The sequence below is a fragment of the Lissotriton vulgaris genome, chromosome 7 (assembly GCF_964263255.1).
Source record: "Lissotriton vulgaris chromosome 7, aLisVul1.2, whole genome shotgun sequence".
NCBI lineage: Eukaryota > Metazoa > Chordata > Amphibia > Caudata > Salamandridae > Lissotriton > Lissotriton vulgaris.
Genome location: NC_141695.1, coordinates 1,115,166,414 through 1,115,185,524, shown reverse-complemented (window position 1 = coordinate 1,115,185,524; position 19,111 = coordinate 1,115,166,414).

Here is a 19,111-nt window from a genome sequence, read left to right as displayed (position 1 = left end):
ACTCCTGCTACATCTGTGACTTGTTTCTACTGCCATGACTCTCAGATGGACTGCACTGACCAATTCTCAATTCTGACTTAGATATCACCCTGGCCAAATCTGAGTGGTGCTTTAGCTCAACTAAAAACACCGCTTTCATGAGATGCCCAATTTTTGAATTACACTTCCCCATAGGGGGCTTTCTCCAGCTGATTCCCTGAAAAAAGTTCTTACCATGCTAGGACGAAAATGTCCTTCGCATAGTTAAACTCCTCCCTCAGTGCCCAAGTTTTAACAATGTATGGACCCCTGGTGCTGATTTTTGTAATCACGGGCTGTGACACAGGCCTGTCTCATAAATTGCAGTCGTTTTGGACAGGGAGAGGTGCCCAAAGCGCTACCCTCATAGTGCTGAAAGGCTACTGCCTTTGCCAGCACTTAAGCTACACAAGCATGGGGCTGTTAGCATACCACATAGCGATCACTAGGAGTTAACAGGTTCTCTTTACCTGTGTCACTGGACTGAGGCCTACAGGGTCACTCATTTAAAGTTTCACTGCTGTGTACTTAACTCACATCGATTTTGTGTGTAGTGCTGCACAGTGCGTGTATGGTATACATGTACAGGGTGAATTTGTGCCTGGGAATGTAAAAATAAGGGATATTGCAGCAGATTTCAGTGTATGTATATTATATGCATGAGCTGGGTGTATAAGTGTCGGTGAAGGGTTGGTACTTCGGTAGCTGATTGTAGGAACATTTGGAGTGGAGGAAGAAGAATCCCCCCCACTCCACTACCCCAGACAAAGGTGTGTATTTCCGTCTTTGTGTAAGTTGAGGGGGTCACACTGGAGGAAGGAAGTGCATTTAGGTGTGTACCTCTAGTCCCTCCTATAGCCTGTGTTGTGGGGATATCAGATTTGGAGTCGCTCCTTCTGTGTCAGACTGCTTTTGGGAGGAAAGGTGATCAAAGGAGAGGACTCTTCAAAGGAAGGAGACTCTCAACATAAACTTCAAAGACTCAGACTCAACATCACAATTGGTGTCTGGAAAAGGACTATGAGTAGCGGAGCTTGATACCTCAAAAATTGTCAACTGTCAAGCCGCCAGTTGGACTAAAAGAGTAGGCGAAGATCTGCAAGACTTCTGCCTGTGACCAAGACTGAGGGTCAAGGGCTTTTAGGCTACCAACTGGGTGAGGGGCGAACACAGGATCCAAGACCACCTGCCCCTGGAGCGCCAGCACCTGCCTGCTTGTCAAGATTAGCATTTCTTGTGAGGAAGAGGAGAGGGTTGGAGGGAGCGGGGTCTTGTGAAGAGATTCTGGCGAGTGAATCCCGTAGCGAGGTGTGAATTGATGGCTGCTGCACTATTCAAATCGTTGCCCATGTGCAGGGAAAAGTCTTTGGTGCACAGAATGGGTCATTGCCCATGTGCAGTACCAAGTTGGTGACCCCCTGTATTCCAAGTGGGGCTTCCGGGAAGATTGCTGCAATGTTAACTGGAAAAATATTTGTGAAGTAACAAGGGCCCCCTGGTAAGGATAAAGATCCTGGGTCAGGGAAAACGTACAATTTGAAGAAATCAACCCAGGCTATCTTGTGAGAAAAACACTCGCTATGTCAAAGCAATATAATAAATCAAAAAAACAATCAAACTATAACACAACAATTAATTTGATATCAAAAATAATTAGTTTTAATTAAAAAAGATTCGTTTCACAAATGGGATTTTGTATACATGATGAATTAATACAGTAAAACAGATATGATTTGTAAATAAAACATCTAAGATAAAAACAGAAAAGGAAAACTTTGATGTTTATCCTATCTAAAGTTAATGAGGCTATAGTCTGTCAGTCAACGCGTTTCGACACGTCGTGGTGTCTTCTTCAGGACAAAATTGTATTCAGCCAAATGATTCTAGAGAGAACAGAACATTTTTAGTTCTTCTTCATATTTTCTAAGGTGTTATAGTTCTTATATACACATTTGATTATAAATATCATACAGAAAATTCACGGTTAAATTATTTAAATTCATTTAAAATTATGACATAAACATATCTTTTATGTACATAGCAATAGTGTTGAATAATCATCCTTTCATGGAGGTACTATATTGAAGAGATATTAACACTCTGGTTCAAAATTCATAGTCAACATCTCATTAGTGTCGGTGTTACTCTGATTGGTGCTTAACTGTTTACAAACATTGTATATAAAGTCTTTGATAAACCATAGTATAATATCATATTTCAATCTGATAAGTTTCACTACATAACATATTGGTCTCTTCGGTATGAAGTGTATCTACATATTTTTCTCTTCTCTCAAAAATACCCCTCTCTCAAAGCGGCAAAGGTGAATAAAAGAAATATAGGAAAGATAGGAAAAAGGATTTCTGAAGGAAAAAGATACAGTCCTATTTTTAGTTTACTGAAGAAAAAAGATACAGTCCTATTATTAGTTTGCCTATTTCCCTAAGTTTTGTCCTATTTTTCTAATGTCCTATAAAGTCCATCTACCTATTTCTATTTCTATTTAAAAATATTTATACAGCGCACGTACACCAGCGGTTTCATGGCGCTAAACTGACAGAGAGCTAAACATTATTGTCTGTTACATCAAAACCATTATTTATAGAATGAAAGATCTATACATTACATGCCTAGAGGTCATAGTTGGGTTATACGGTTACCTATATTTAGGGTTACCTGATGGAACTTGGTTTGTTGCTTTAAAATCTCCAAATACGTCCACAAGAAGTGAGGCACCTCATATAATTCTATATTTTGCGGCATGTGAAATCTGAAAAAATTCAGACAATATTCCCAAATATTTAAACAAAACTTTTGCTATTTCCTTTGTGAACAGTCTATGCCTATTTAGTATGCTTATGGTGTATTTCTCAGCATGATCATATATACCTGTTTCACCAGATTTCACTGCTCCCTTCTCACTTCTTATGGACCAGATATTCTTTTTATTTAAAACTTTTCACTCTAATGTCAGATGTATCCTGTCGAGAAAATATAATATCTTTATTTATTACCGTCTATCTTGTTATTTTTACAAGTAATTATTCCTTGGTTTATAAATAAATTATTTCTCACCGATAAAATAATCTCGAGGTATTGCGGTGGAACACGTTATGCCAGTAGCTGAGGTTGATAGGAAGTCATGGGCTCAAACAGAGTAAATGATCATTCTTTTTGAAAAAGGAAAAAACGGAGGGCGCTAATTAGTATTTCCCGTTTTTCGTGTAGCAAGAGATTAAATAACACGCACTGTCCGCCATCTAATGATCGTTCGGATTCCTACCCGTCAGTGTTCATTCTGTTATTAACGAGCCGTTTGCGAGGAGCCGTGTCATTTGTAATGCGCGAGCGCCGAAGGTCTAACTCGACTGGTTCCCGCAGTGTTGTTTAAAAGGGCACAAATTATTCCCTCGATTCCGAGTATTACTTCCCTTAGTCAGAGTGTCACTTCCCTTAGTCAGGGTGTCTGGAAATTCAAACACAATTAAAGAAAAAAGGGAGTATATTAGTTTAACAAACACGGATGGCAATACTGCAGGATTAGCGTGCTAGCGGGGGAGTTCTTACCTGTAAAGCGTTTGCTCACGTCTACACTCGATCAGGTGCCGGCTGGTTCGTAAAATGGTAGGAATTTGTTAGCCGCCCTGTCATTGGTATTTATGCGAGGTGCACATTACATCATCAATGCATAGGAACACCCCTATTTAAAGCTGCAGTTTCTTTTATATTTATACAAATCGAAGCCCCTAAATAAAGCTGTAAATGATAGCGCAATCTGTCGGGCGTAGATCAGTATCCTGGCAAAAACCAAACTCCTCAGAAGTGCAGACAGTGTCAATCTCTTCCCCTAGAACAGACCCTCCGCCGTGATATAAAATACACAAGGGGATAATACTATTCCAGGAAAAGAGAGAGACCAAAACCAAGGTCAAAGAAAAAGGAGGCAGGGTGACGACCCACACTGCAATCAGTCACAGATCCCTGCAGAGGAGAGAAAAGACAACAAGAAAGGATTCAATAATTTGTGTAGTTGAATGACTAGTGAATAGCTATCTGTACCCAAAGGAGAAATATGCTGCTTCACTCTTACCTGACCTGTGAGGAAAACAAAAGTCATATGTGATTCCCTGAGCACATAAGAAGCTCTTATGAAACACAAAAAAGGATATAGACCAAGTAGTAGTCTTTTGATCTCTCCCAAAGTATAGCAGATAAGATAAGCAGAGTTCCAAAGATATCCGTCTCTCTGTTTCTCCGTATGGTTCCCAAAAAATAAAGTTCCAAATGCAAACGACAAAAGTAACTGGTTGAAACGCTTCCTCGTGTACCCAAAGTTCGATGACGAGGTTTATTCAAGAAAAGAAAACGCTACTTTGCGTCTGGTTTGTAAAAAGGAAAGAAACAAGTCTTGCTTGCCGAATAAACGCTGCTTCACGTTTGGCAGAAAATATTATCCGATAGTATGAAACAACAGCTGTACCTCAGCTGCCGATTCCAGCATGCAGCTTGCTTCCCGAGCCCGCCTGAAGACGCTCTGCAGTTCTTCGGCTGAGACGGGTAACGGGAAGCGGGGAGGAGGAGAAAAGGTGCGCTGCAGTTCTGCTGATTGCCGACACACGGCTGAGAAGGGTGACGGGAAGCGGGGAGGAGGGACTGAGAGGCGAGAAACAGGGACTCGGCGCTAGCGGAATGCTAGATACGGAGCCTCAGCAGACACCAAGGGACGAGGGTCGAAGAACAGGACACGGTGAAGGAACAGATCAGGGTCCAAACGCCACACACGGATCCGAGTCCAAGCGAGGAAAACTAAGCGCCGCCATCTTGGAAAGGGGGTTTAAGAACCTCCCTCCTTGTCTGTGATTGGTCTGCAACTCCCAATGTCTTCGGTATTACAGGCATCCCAATATAGCACTCTGGGACTTGTAGTGTCAGCAGCGCGGAACAGCATATTTCCCCTTCTAACTACTCTAAACCCGATAAGAAAAGTATACTACGTTATGGGTTCCCAACACAAACAGACTTACAGGAGATTTTCTTTTAATATCAAACCGATTACGGTATATAGTGGGACCATATTGGCTTCTGTTTATTGTTCTTGTTGCGGGCAACATGAAACGCTAATTATAATGGAATCAAATAAATTAATTAGTTTTTTAAAGAAAAGTCTCTGGTATTAGTACGTAAGTGTCAATCTGAAAGGAAACGGAGTCAGATTCTTATTTCATTGAGTGCGCTCAGTCTTTCCCTAATTAACGCATTTTTAACACATTTATAACAGAGGAGTGTCTATAAATTAATATTTACAATTCTTAAAATTATTAAGATTATTTTTAGGATGACCAGAGGACAACGGCTAGTCATACCTAAAATAGAGGGGAAATGCTTATATTATAGCGTTCTCCCAGGGACATTCCTGGTTTAGCCCATTTTCAAATGTGTTGAGCGTAAAAATCCAGTATATTTCTCGTTTCTTTCTTATTTTGTCACCTCCTAAGTTGTTGGGTGTATGTATCTTTTCTAGTATCCGCCATTTCAATTCTTCAGGGGAATGTCTAAAATCTACAAAGTGATTCACTAATGGTGCTGTGATCTTTTTTGTTTTGATTGCCGATCTGTGTTCAGTTAGTCTGGTCTTTATGGCTCTTGCTGTTTCCCCAACATATCCTAAATTACAAGGACATGTAATTAGGTAGACTACATTTTGCGTATTACAAGTCCATAGGTCCTTTGCTTGTTTTTTGACATTATTAAAGGTCATGGTTTCTCCTTTATGAATGCTATTACAGGATTTGCATGAACCGCAACCCGAGGTGCCTTTTACTGGGTTTTTATTTTCAAAAGATCTTTGCACAAAAGGGGGAACCTTTGTCGTTTTAAGGAACCTAGAGCGAACAATTTGATCCTTGAGATTCTTATTGCGCCGATGTGCGTACATAGGTTTCGCCATCTTTGGTTGGGTTTTATCAAGATTTAGCAGATGCCAGCTTGGAGTTGATTATCTGTCTGATAATTGCGTCAAGAGTTGAATGTTTGGTTATACAGACCAATTTTGGATCTGTTCTTGACTTTTGTGAATTTAAAAGGGCGTCTCTATCATAAAACCTAGCTCTTTTATACGCCTCTCTGACTAGGCGATGAGGATATCCTCCTAGGATAAATTTCCTTTTCATGCTCTCTGATTGTAGATCAAAGTCTCTTAAGGTGGTGCAGTTGCGCCGGACTCTAAGGAATTGGGAGAAGGGGATACTGTTTTTCTGGCATTGTGGATGGAAACTCTTGAAATGTAGCAAGGTGTTCCTGGTGGTTGGCTTGGTGTATAGATCCACTCCCAAAATACCTTCATTGTTCTTAATATAAATGTCAAGGAACTCCACCTTATTTTTGTTGGTATGGGCAGTAAAACGCAAATTTTCATCTGCCGCGTTTAGCCACAGAAGGAATTCTTCTAGAGTCTGTTCCCCATTGGTCCACACAAAGAAAATATCATCTATGTAGCGAAACCAATGGGAAACAGACTCGAAGAAGGGGGCCATCTCATTGAAGATGTGTTTAGCTTCGAATGCAATCATATATATGTTGGCTATGGAAGGAGCCATAGAGGCTCCCATGCTGACTCCCTTTGTTTGGAGAAAACGATGTTCTCCAAATTCAAAAAAGTTCTCTTTCAGTACTAGGGTTAAGCATTCTTTTATGAAACTACTACAGCATGGAATCTGGTACTTTTCAATGAACCACATTGTTGTTTCTATAGCTCCTGTTTGAGGGATGTTACTATATAAAGACTCAACATCAAGAGTTACTAGGATGTCATTCTGTGGGTTGAAATGTAGGTTTTCAACTCTTTTTATGATTTCACCCGTATCTTTGATGTAAGAGGGTGACAGGGAGATATATGGGCGTAGTATGTTATTTAGGTATTTAGAGATCGCTTCCAAAGGGGTTCCTATTGTTGATACTATGGATTTTCCTGATTCTTATGGATTTTGGGTAGTCCATATATACACGATACTTTTCTTTCTGATTTGTTTAAAAATTCAAATTCTTTTTTATTAATAATTCCTGCAATCAGAGCTTTATTCGTTATTTTGTTAATGGTTCTCACTATCCTTTCTGTGGGGTCCAAGTTGTTTTTTTTGTAAAACTTCTGGTCATTTAACATCTTCAACATTTTTGTTTCATATATTGCCGTATCAATTAGGACTATTCCTCCCCCTTATCACTACTCTTAACCGTGATAGTTTCATCATTCTTCAAATCAATTATGGAGTCATGTTCCTCTTTCGTAATGTTGTATTTAGGTTTAGGGATAAATCTTAAAGTTTGGTCAAGTTTGTTTAATACAGCTTTTTTGAAAATTGCTATGTCGGGGCCTACCTGTTCTAAAGTGGGTGTAAATGTGGATGGTAGGGATACTTATATTGGGGGATATGTTTTCTAATGTTAGAGGGTCATTGTCTGTAAAGAATCTATTTAGCCTAATCTTACGAAAGAAGGCATGAATGTCTCGATATAATTCGAAGACATTAACTTGGGCATGGGGACAAATGACAGACCTTTGGACAGAATTGAGAGGTCTGAAGGAGATAGATTGTGTGAGGATAGATTGAAAATCGGGATTACATCCCGTTCCTCCAATACTGTTTGCTCCTTGTTTCCAGATATTGCTGGGGCTCCTGAGCATACTGGTGGGTCTGATAGTTGCCTCTCGGGGGGTTTTGGAATCTTACTCTTCTCCGGCCTCCTCTCCCCCCTCTGTTCCCTAAAAAAGGTTGGCGATTACCTCTTTGGTTATTCCTTGGGTCAAATGGTCTTTCATCGTGATAACCCATATTACTTTCTTCCTCTGATTCCGGATCTGAAGAGTCAGAGAATGTGTTGATACTATGTTGGGTATCATATCTTGGTGTGCCCTGTTGATATTCTGATTTAAAATAACCTTCTACAATGTATGGGTATGTGCGTTCCAGACTATAGAACCTCTTATCTTTAGCGAACTTTTCCTCTTTCCTTTTTATAAGATAATCTGAGAAAGAGGTCATGTCTTTTTTTATGATGTCAAGTTGTTTATTTGCCTCTTCCATTGTGGTTGATTTTTTTATCTTGTCCTCTAGCTCTTCGATTTCCTTTCTTATTTCTGCTGCTAATTCCTTAGATGTAGATATTATCATGATCATTAGGTCTCTGGAGCAGCGAGTAGCTATCATGCTCCATTTATTGAGGAAAGTTTTAATATCAACGAACAAACCCGGAATGTTTCTGACTCTAAGTCCTAGTGGAATTATGCCATGCTTTAAATAATTCAACATAAATTCCCCATGGGCTTCTATCCTTATCAATTTCTTTTGCAAATTTGATAATTTACTTGTGTCACTATTATTATGGGGAGTACTCGTGGAGCCATTCCCAAATGCTGCACTAGTGCCTACCAAAGTAGCGAAATCATCATCTGAGAACCCAAAGGTCTGGAATTGGGCCATCAGTGTAGGTTAAAGATATAACAGTTCTACAATTTGATTTATAGGTGATAAAAAATAATAGAGAGAGAGGAAAATAGGAGATGAAGTGGTAAGATAATAACAGATAGTACCAATTATATATATTTTAGTAAACCTCCATTATGTAGAGTTTAAAATGGAAATTTGAAGCCCCACACGGAATTACCGTGGGTAGAATTTTTGTGAAGTAACAAGGGCCCCCTGGTAAGGATAAAGATCCTGGGTCAGGGAAAACGTACAATTTGAAGAAATCAACCAAGGCTATCTTGTGAGAAAAACACTAGCTATGTCAAAGCAATATAATAAATCAAAAAAGCAATCAAACTATAACACAACAATTAACTTGATATCAAAAATAATTAGTTTTAATTAAAAAAGATTAGTTTCACAAATGGGATTTTGTATACATGATGAATTAATACAGTAAAACAGATATGATTTGTAAATAAAACATCTAAGATAAAAACAGAAAAGGAAAACTTTGATGTTTATCCTATCTAAAGTTAATGAGGCTGTAGTCTGTCAGTCAACGCGTTTCGACTCGTCGTGGTGTCTTCTTCAGGACAAAATTGTATTCAGCCAAATGATTCTAGAGAGAACAGAACATTTTTAGTTCTTCATATTTTCTAAGGTGTTATAGTTCTTATATACACATTTGATTATAAATATCATACAAAAAATTCACGGTTAAATTATTTAAATTCATTTAAAATTATGACATAAACATATCTTTTATGTACATAGCAATAGTGTTGAATAATCATCCTTTCATGGAGGTACTATATTGAAGAGATATTAACACTCTGGTTCAAAATTCATAGTCAACATCTCATTAGTGTCGGTGTTACTCTGATTGGTGCTTAACTGTTTACAAACATTGTATATAAAGTCTTTGATAAACCATAGTATAATATCATATTTCAATCTGATAAGTTTCACTACATAACATATTGGTCTCTTCGGTATGAAGTGTATCTACATATTTTTCTCTTCCCTCAAAAATACCTCTCTCTCAAAGCGGCAAAGGTGAATAAAAGAAATATAGGAAAGATAGGAAAAAGGATTTCTGAAGGAAAAAGATACAGTCCTATTTTTAGTTTACTGAAGAAAAAAGATACAGTCCTATTATTAGTTTGCCTATTTCCCTAAGTTTTGTCCTATTTTTCTAATGTCCTATAAAGTCCATCTACCTATGTAGTTGTCTGTTACATCAAAACCATTATTTATAGAATGAAAGATCTATACATTACATGCCTAGAGGTCATAGTTGGGTTATACGGTTACCTATATTTAGGGTTACCTGATGGAACTTGGTTTGTTGCTTTAAAATCTCCAAATACGTCCACAAGAAGTGAGGCACCTCATATAATTCTATATTTTGCGGCATGTGAAATCTGAAAAAATTCAGACAATATTCCCAAATATTTAAACAAAACTTTTGCTATTTCCTTTGTGAACAGTCTATGCCTATTTAGTATGCTTATGGTGTATTTCTCAGCATGATCATATATACCTGTTTCACCAGATTTCACTGCTCCCTTCTCACTTCTTATGGACCAGATATTCTTTTTATTTAAAACTTTTCACTCTAATGTCAGATGTATCCTGTCGAGAAAATATAATATCTTTATTTATTACTATCTATCTTGTTATTTTTACAAGTAATTATTCCTTGGTTTATAAATAAATTATTTCTCACCGATAAAATAATCTCGAGGTATTGCGGTGGAACACGTTATGCCAGTAGCTGAGGTTGATAGGAAGTCATGGGCTCAAACAGAGTAAATGATCATTCTTTTTGAAAAAGGAAAAAACGGAGGGCGCTAATTAGTATTTCCCGTTTTTCGTGTAGCAAGAGATTAAATAACACGCACTGTCCGCCATCTAATGATCGTTCGGATTCCTACCTGTCAGTGTTCATTCTGTTATTAACGAGCCGTTTGCGAGGAGCCGTGTCATTTGTAATGCGCGAGCGCCGAAGGTCTAACTCGACTGGTTCCCGCAGTGTTGTTTAAAAGGGCACAAATTATTCCCTCGATTCCGAGTATTACTTCCCTTAGTCAGAGTGTCACTTCCCTTAGTCAGGGTGTCTGGAAATTCAAACACAATTAAAGAAAAAAGGGAGTATATTAGTTTAACAAACACGGATGGCAATACTGCAGGATTAGCGTGCTAGCGGGGGAGTTCTTACCTGTAAAGCGTTTGCTCACGTCTACACTCGATCAGGTGCCGGCTGGTTCGTAAAATGGTAGGAATTTGTTAGCCACCCTGTCATTGGTATTTATGCGAGGTGCAATTGACATCATCAATGCATAGGAACACCCCTATTTAAAGCTGCAGTTTCTTTTATATTTATACAAATCGAAGCCCCTAAATAAAGCTGTAAATGATAGCGCAAACAGAATTACAGGATATTTTCTTTTAATATCAAACCGATTACGGTATATAGTGGGACCATATTGGCTTCTGTTTATTGTTCTCGTTGCGGGCAACATGAAACGCTAATTATAATGGAATCAAATAAATTAATTAGTTTTTTAAAGAAAAGTCTCTGGTATTAGTACGTAAGTGTCAATCTGAAAGGAAAAGGAGCCAGATTCTTATTTCATTGAGTGCGCTCAGTCTTTCCCTAATTAACGCATTTTTAACACATTTATAACAGAGGAGTGTCTGTAAATTAATATTTACAATTCTTAAAATTATTACGATTATTTTTAGGATGACCAGAGGACAACGCCTAGTCATACCTAAAATAGAGGGGAAATGCTTATATTATAGCGTTCTCCCAGGGACATTCCTGGTTTAGCCCATTTTCAAATGTGTTGAGCGTAAAAATCCAGTATATTTCTCGTTTCTTTCTTATTTTGTCACCTCCTAAGTTGTTAGGTGTATGTATCTTTTCTAGTATCCGCCATTTCAATTCTTCAGGGGAATGTCTAAAATCTACAAAGTGATTCACTAATGGTGCTGTGATCTTTTTTGTTTTGATTGCCGATCTGTGTTCAGTTAGTCTGGTCTTTATGGCTCTTGCTGTTTCCCCAACATATCCTAAATTACAAGGACATGTAATTAGGTAGACTACATTTTGCGTATTACAAGTCCATAGGTCCTTTGCTTGTATTTTGACATTATTAAAGGTCATGGTTTCTCCTTTATGAATGCTATTACAGGATTTGCATGAACCGCAACCCGAGGTGCCTTTTACTGGGTTTTTATTTTCAAAAGATCTTTGCACAAAAGGGGGAACCTTTGTCGTTTTAAGGAACCTAGAGCGAACAATTTGATCCTTGAGATTCTTATTGCGCCGATGTGCGTACATAGGTTTCGCCATCTTTGGTTGGGTTTTATCAAGATTTAGCAGATGCCAGCTTGGAGTTGATTATCTGTCTGATAATTGCGTCAAGAGTTGAATGTTTGGTTATACAGACCAATTTTGGATCTGCTCTTGACTTTTGTGAATTTAAAAGGGCGTCTCTATCATAAAACCTAGCTCTTTTATACGCCTCTCTGACTAGGCGATGAGGATATCCTCCTAGGATAAATTTCCTTTTCATGCTCTCTGATTGTAGATCAAAGTCTCTTAAGGTGGTGCAGTTGCGCCGGACTCTAAGGAATTGGGAGAAGGGGATACTGTTTTTCTGGCATTGTGGATGGAAACTCTTGAAATGTAGCAAGGTGTTCCTGGTGGTTGGCTTGGTGTATAGATCCACTCCCAAAATACCTTCATTGTTCTTAATATAAATGTCAAGGAACTCCACCTTATTTTTGTTGGTATGGGCAGTAAAACGCAAATTTTCATCTGCCGCGTTTAGCCACAGAAGGAATTCTTCTAGAGTCTGTTCCCCATTGGTCCACACAAAGAAAATATCATCTATGTAGCGAAACCAATGGGAAACAGACTCGAAGAAGGGGGCCATCTCATTGAAGATGTGTTTAGCTTCGAATGCAATCATATATATGTTGGCTATGGAAGGAGCCATAGAGGCTCCCATGCTGACTCCCTTTGTTTGGAGAAAACGATGTTCTCCAAATTCAAAAAAGTTCTCTTTCAGTACTAGGGTTAAGCATTCTTTTATGAAACTACTACAGCATGGAATCTGGTACTTTTCAATGAACCACATTGTTGTTTCTATAGCTCCTGTTTGAGGGATGTTACTATATAAAGACTCAACATCAAGAGTTACTAGGATGTCATTCTGTGGGTTGAAATGTAGGTTTTCAACTCTTTTTATGATTTCACCCGTATCTTTGATGTAAGAGGGTGACAGGGAGATATATGGGCGTAGTATGTTATTTAGGTATTTAGAGATCGCTTCCAAAGGGGTTCCTATTGTTGATACTATGGATTTTCCTGATTCTTATGGATTTTGGGTAGTCCATATATACACGATCCTTTTCTTTCTGATTTGTTTAAAAATTCAAATTCTTTTTTATTAATAATTCCTGCAATCAGAGCTTTATTCGTTATTTTGTTAATGGTTCTCACTATCCTTTCTGTGGGGTCCAAGTTGGTTTTTTTGTAAAACTTCTGGTCATTTAACATCTTCAACATTTTTGTTTCATATATTGCCGTATCAATTAGGACTATTCCTCCCCCTTATCACTACTCTTAACCGTGATAGTTTCATCATTCTTCAAATCAATTATGGAGTCATGTTCCTCTTTCGTAATGTTGTATTTAGGTTTAGGGATAAATCTTAAAGTTTGGTCAAGTTTGTTTAATACAGCTTTTTTGAAAATTGCTATGTCGGGGCCTACCTGTTCTAAAGTGGGTGTAAATGTGGATGGTAGGGATACTTATATTGGGGGATATGTTTTCTAATGTTAGAGGGTCATTGTCTGTAAAGAATCTATTTAGCCTAATCTTACGAAAGAAGGCATGAATGTCTCGATATAATTCGAAGACATTAACTTGGGCATGGGGACAAATGACAGACCTTTGGACAGAATTGAGAGGTCTGAAGGAGATAGATTGTGTGAGGATAGATTGAAAATCGGGATTACATCCCGTTCCTCCAATACTGTTTGCTCCTTGTTTCCAGATATTGCTGGGGCTCCTGAGCATACTGGTGGGTCTGATAGTTGCCTCTCGGGGGGTTTTGGAATCTTACTCTTCTCCGGCCTCCTCTCCCCCCTCTGTTCCCTAAAAAAGGTTGGCGATTACCTCTTTGGTTATTCCTTGGGTCAAATGGTCTTTCATCGTGATAACCCATATTACTTTCTTCCTCTGATTCCGGATCTGAAGAGTCAGAGAATGTGTTGATACTATGTTGGGTATCATATCTTGGTGTGCCCTGTTGATATTCTGATTTAAAATAACCTTCTACAATGTATGGGTATGTGCGTTCCAGACTATAGAACCTCTTATCTTTAGCGAACTTTTCCTCTTTCCTTTTTATAAGATAATCTGAGAAAGAGGTCATGTCTTTTTTTATGATGTCAAGTTGTTTATTTGCCTCTTCCATTGTGGTTGATTTTTTTATCTTGTCCTCTAGCTCTTCGATTTCCTTTCTTATTTCTGCTGCTAATTCCTTAGATGTAGATATTATCATGATCATTAGGTCTCTGGAGCAGCGAGTAGCTATCATGCTCCATTTATTGAGGAAAGTTTTAATATCAACGAACAAACCCGGAATGTTTCTGACTCTAAGTCCTAGTGGAATTATGCCATGCTTTAAATAATTCAACATAAATTCCCCATGGGCTTCTATCCTTATCAATTTCTTTTGCAAATTTGATAATTTACTTGTGTCACTATTATTATGGGGAGTACTCGTGGAGCCATTCCCAAATGCTGCACTAGTGCCTACCAAAGTAGCGAAATCATCATCTGAGAACCCAAAGGTCTGGAATTGGGCCATCAGTGTAGGTTAAAGATATAACAGTTCTACAATTTGATTTATAGGTGATAAAAAATAATAGAGAGAGAGGAAAATAGGAGATGAAGTGGTAAGATAATAACAGATAGTACCAATTATATATATTTTAGTAAACCTCCATTATGTAGAGTTTAAAATGGAAATTTGAAGCCCCACACGGAATTACCGTGGGTAGAATTTTTGTGAAGTAACAAGGGCCCCCTGGTAAGGATAAAGATCCTGGGTCAGGGAAAACGTACAATTTGAAGAAATCAACCAAGGCTATCTTGTGAGAAAAACACTAGCTATGTCAAAGCAATATAATAAATCAAAAAAGCAATCAAACTATAACACAACAATTAACTTGATATCAAAAATAATTAGTTTTAATTAAAAAAGATTAGTTTCACAAATGGGATTTTGTATACATGATGAATTAATACAGTAAAACAGATATGATTTGTAAATAAAACATCTAAGATAAAAACAGAAAAGGAAAACTTTGATGTTTATCCTATCTAAAGTTAATGAGGCTGTAGTCTGTCAGTCAACGCGTTTCGACTCGTCGTGGTGTCTTCTTCAGGACAAAATTGTATTCAGCCAAATGATTCTAGAGAGAACAGAACATTTTTAGTTCTTCATATTTTCTAAGGTGTTATAGTTCTTATATACACATTTGATTATAAATATCATACAAAAAATTCACGGTTAAATTATTTAAATTCATTTAAAATTATGACATAAACATATCTTTTATGTACATAGCAATAGTGTTGAATAATCATCCTTTCATGGAGGTACTATATTGAAGAGATATTAACACTCTGGTTCAAAATTCATAGTCAACATCTCATTAGTGTCGGTGTTACTCTGATTGGTGCTTAACTGTTTACAAACATTGTATATAAAGTCTTTGATAAACCATAGTATAATATCATATTTCAATCTGATAAGTTTCACTACATAACATATTGGTCTCTTCGGTATGAAGTGTATCTACATATTTTTCTCTTCTCTCAAAAATACCTCTCTCTCAAAGCGGCAAAGGTGAATAAAAGAAATATAGGAAAGATAGGAAAAAGGATTTCTGAAGGAAAAAGATACAGTCCTATTTTTAGTTTACTGAAGAAAAAAGATACAGTCCTATTATTAGTTTGCCTATTTCCCTAAGTTTTGTCCTATTTTTCTAATGTCCTATAAAGTCCATCTACCTATGTAGTTGTCTGTTACATCAAAACCATTATTTATAGAATGAAAGATCTATACATTACATGCCTAGAGGTCATAGTTGGGTTATACGGTTACCTATATTTAGGGTTACCTGATGGAACTTGGTTTGTTGCTTTAAAATCTCCAAATACGTCCACAAGAAGTGAGGCACCTCATATAATTCTATATTTTGCGGCATGTGAAATCTGAAAAAATTCAGACAATATTCCCAAATATTTAAACAAAACTTTTGCTATTTCCTTTGTGAACAGTCTATGCCTATTTAGTATGCTTATGGTGTATTTCTCAGCATGATCATATATACCTGTTTCACCAGATTTCACTGCTCCCTTCTCACTTCTTATGGACCAGATATTCTTTTTATTTAAAACTTTTCACTCTAATGTCAGATGTATCCTGTCGAGAAAATATAATATCTTTATTTATTACTATCTATCTTGTTATTTTTACAAGTAATTATTCCTTGGTTTATAAATAAATTATTTCTCACCGATAAAATAATCTCGAGGTATTGCGGTGGAACACGTTATGCCAGTAGCTGAGGTTGATAGGAAGTCATGGGCTCAAACAGAGTAAATGATCATTCTTTTTGAAAAAGGAAAAAACGGAGGGCGCTAATTAGTATTTCCCGTTTTTCGTGTAGCAAGAGATTAAATAACACGCACTGTCCGCCATCTAATGATCGTTCGGATTCCTACCTGTCAGTGTTCATTCTGTTATTAACGAGCCGTTTGCGAGGAGCCGTGTCATTTGTAATGCGCGAGCGCCGAAGGTCTAACTCGACTGGTTCCCGCAGTGTTGTTTAAAAGGGCACAAATTATTCCCTCGATTCCGAGTATTACTTCCCTTAGTCAGAGTGTCACTTCCCTTAGTCAGGGTGTCTGGAAATTCAAACACAATTAAAGAAAAAAGGGAGTATATTAGTTTAACAAACACGGATGGCAATACTGCAGGATTAGCGTGCTAGCGGGGGAGTTCTTACCTGTAAAGCGTTTGCTCACGTCTACACTCGATCAGGTGCCGGCTGGTTCGTAAAATGGTAGGAATTTGTTAGCCACCCTGTCATTGGTATTTATGCGAGGTGCAATTGACATCATCAATGCATAGGAACACCCCTATTTAAAGCTGCAGTTTCTTTTATATTTATACAAATCGAAGCCCCTAAATAAAGCTGTAAATGATAGCGCAAACAGAATTACAGGATATTTTCTTTTAATATCAAACCGATTACGGTATATAGTGGGACCATATTGGCTTCTGTTTATTGTTCTCGTTGCGGGCAACATGAAACGCTAATTATAATGGAATCAAATAAATTAATTAGTTTTTTAAAGAAAAGTCTCTGGTATTAGTACGTAAGTGTCAATCTGAAAGGAAAAGGAGCCAGATTCTTATTTCATTGAGTGCGCTCAGTCTTTCCCTAATTAACGCATTTTTAACACATTTATAACAGAGGAGTGTCTGTAAATTAATATTTACAATTCTTAAAATTATTACGATTATTTTTAGGATGACCAGAGGACAACGCCTAGTCATACCTAAAATAGAGGGGAAATGCTTATATTATAGCGTTCTCCCAGGGACATTCCTGGTTTAGCCCATTTTCAAATGTGTTGAGCTTAAAAATCCAGTATATTTCTCGTTTCTTTCTTATTTTGTCACCTCCTAAGTTGTTAGGTGTATGTATCTTTTCTAGTATCCGCCATTTCAATTCTTCAGGGGAATGTCTAAAATCTACAAAGTGATTCACTAATGGTGCTGTGATCTTTTTTGTTTTGATTGCCGATCTGTGTTCAGTTAGTCTGGTCTTTATGGCTCTTGCTGTTTCCCCAACATATCCTAAATTACAAGGACATGTAATTAGGTAGACTACATTTTGCGTATTACAAGTCCATAGGTCCTTTGCTTGTATTTTGACATTATTAAAGGTCATGGTTTCTCCTTTATGAATGCTATTACAGGATTTGCATGAACCGCAACCCGAGGTGCCTTTTACTGGGTTTTTATTTTCAAAAGATCTTTGCACAAAAGGGGGAACCTTTGTCGTTTTAAGGAACCTAGAGCGAACAATTTGATCCTTGAGATTCTTATTGCGCCGATGTGCGTACATAGGTTTCGCCATCTTTGGTTGGGTTTTATCAAGATTTAGCAGATGCCAGCTTGGAGTTGATTATCTGTCTGATAATTGCGTCAAGAGTTGAATGTTTGGTTATACAGACCAATTTTGGATCTGCTCTTGACTTTTGTGAATTTAAAAGGGCGTCTCTATCATAAAACCTAGCTCTTTTATACGCCTCTCTGACTAGGCGATGAGGATATCCTCCTAGGATAAATTTCCTTTTCATGCTCTCTGATTGTAGATCAAAGTCTCTTAAGGTGGTGCAGTTGCGCCGGACTCTAAGGAATTGGGAGAAGGGGATACTGTTTTTCTGGCATTGTGGATGGAAACTCTTGAAATGTAGCAAGGTGTTCCTGGTGGTTGGCTTGGTGTATAGATCCACTCCCAAAATACCTTCATTGTTCTTAATATAAATGTCAAGGAACTCCACCTTATTTTTGTTGGTATGGGCAGTAAAACGCAAATTTTCATCTGCCGCGTTTAGCCACAGAAGGAATTCTTCTAGAGTCTGTTCCCCATTGGTCCACACAAAGAAAATATCATCTATGTAGCGAAACCAATGGGAAACAGACTCGAAGAAGGGGGCCATCTCATTGAAGATGTGTTTAGCTTCGAATGCAATCATATATATGTTGGCTATGGAAGCAGCCATAGAGGCTCCCATGCTGACTCCCTTTGTTTGGAGAAAACGATGTTCTCCAAATTAAAAAAAGTTCTCTTTCAGTACTAGGGTTAAGCATTCTTTTATGAAACTACTACAGCATGGAATCTGGTACTTTTCAATGAACCACATTGTTGTTTCTATAGCTCCTGTTTGAGGGATGTTACTATATAAAGACTCAACATCAAGAGTTACTAGGATGTCATTCTGTGGGTTGAAATGTAGGTTTTCAACTCTTTTTATGATTTCACCTGTATCTTTGATGTAAGAGGGTGACAGGGAGATATATGGGCGTAGTATGTTATCTAGGTATTTAGAGATCGCTTCCAAAGGGGTTCCTATTGTTGATACTATGGGGCGATAAGGTGGATTTTCCTGATTCTTATGGATTTTGGGTAGTCCATATATACACGATACTTTTCTTTCTGATTTGTTTAAAAATTCAAATTCTTTTTTATTAATAATTCCTGCAATCAGAGCTTTATTAGTTATTTTGTTAATGGTTCTCACTATCCTTTCTGTGGGGTCCAAGTTGATTTTTTTGTAAAACTTCTGGTCATTTAACATCTTCAACATTTTTGTTTCATATATTGCTGTATCAATTAGGACTATTCCTCCCCCCTTATCACTACTCTTAACCGTGATAGTTTCATCATTCTTCAAATCAATTATGGAGTCATGTTCCGCTTTCGTAATGTTGTATTTAGGTTTAGGGATAAATCTTAAAGTT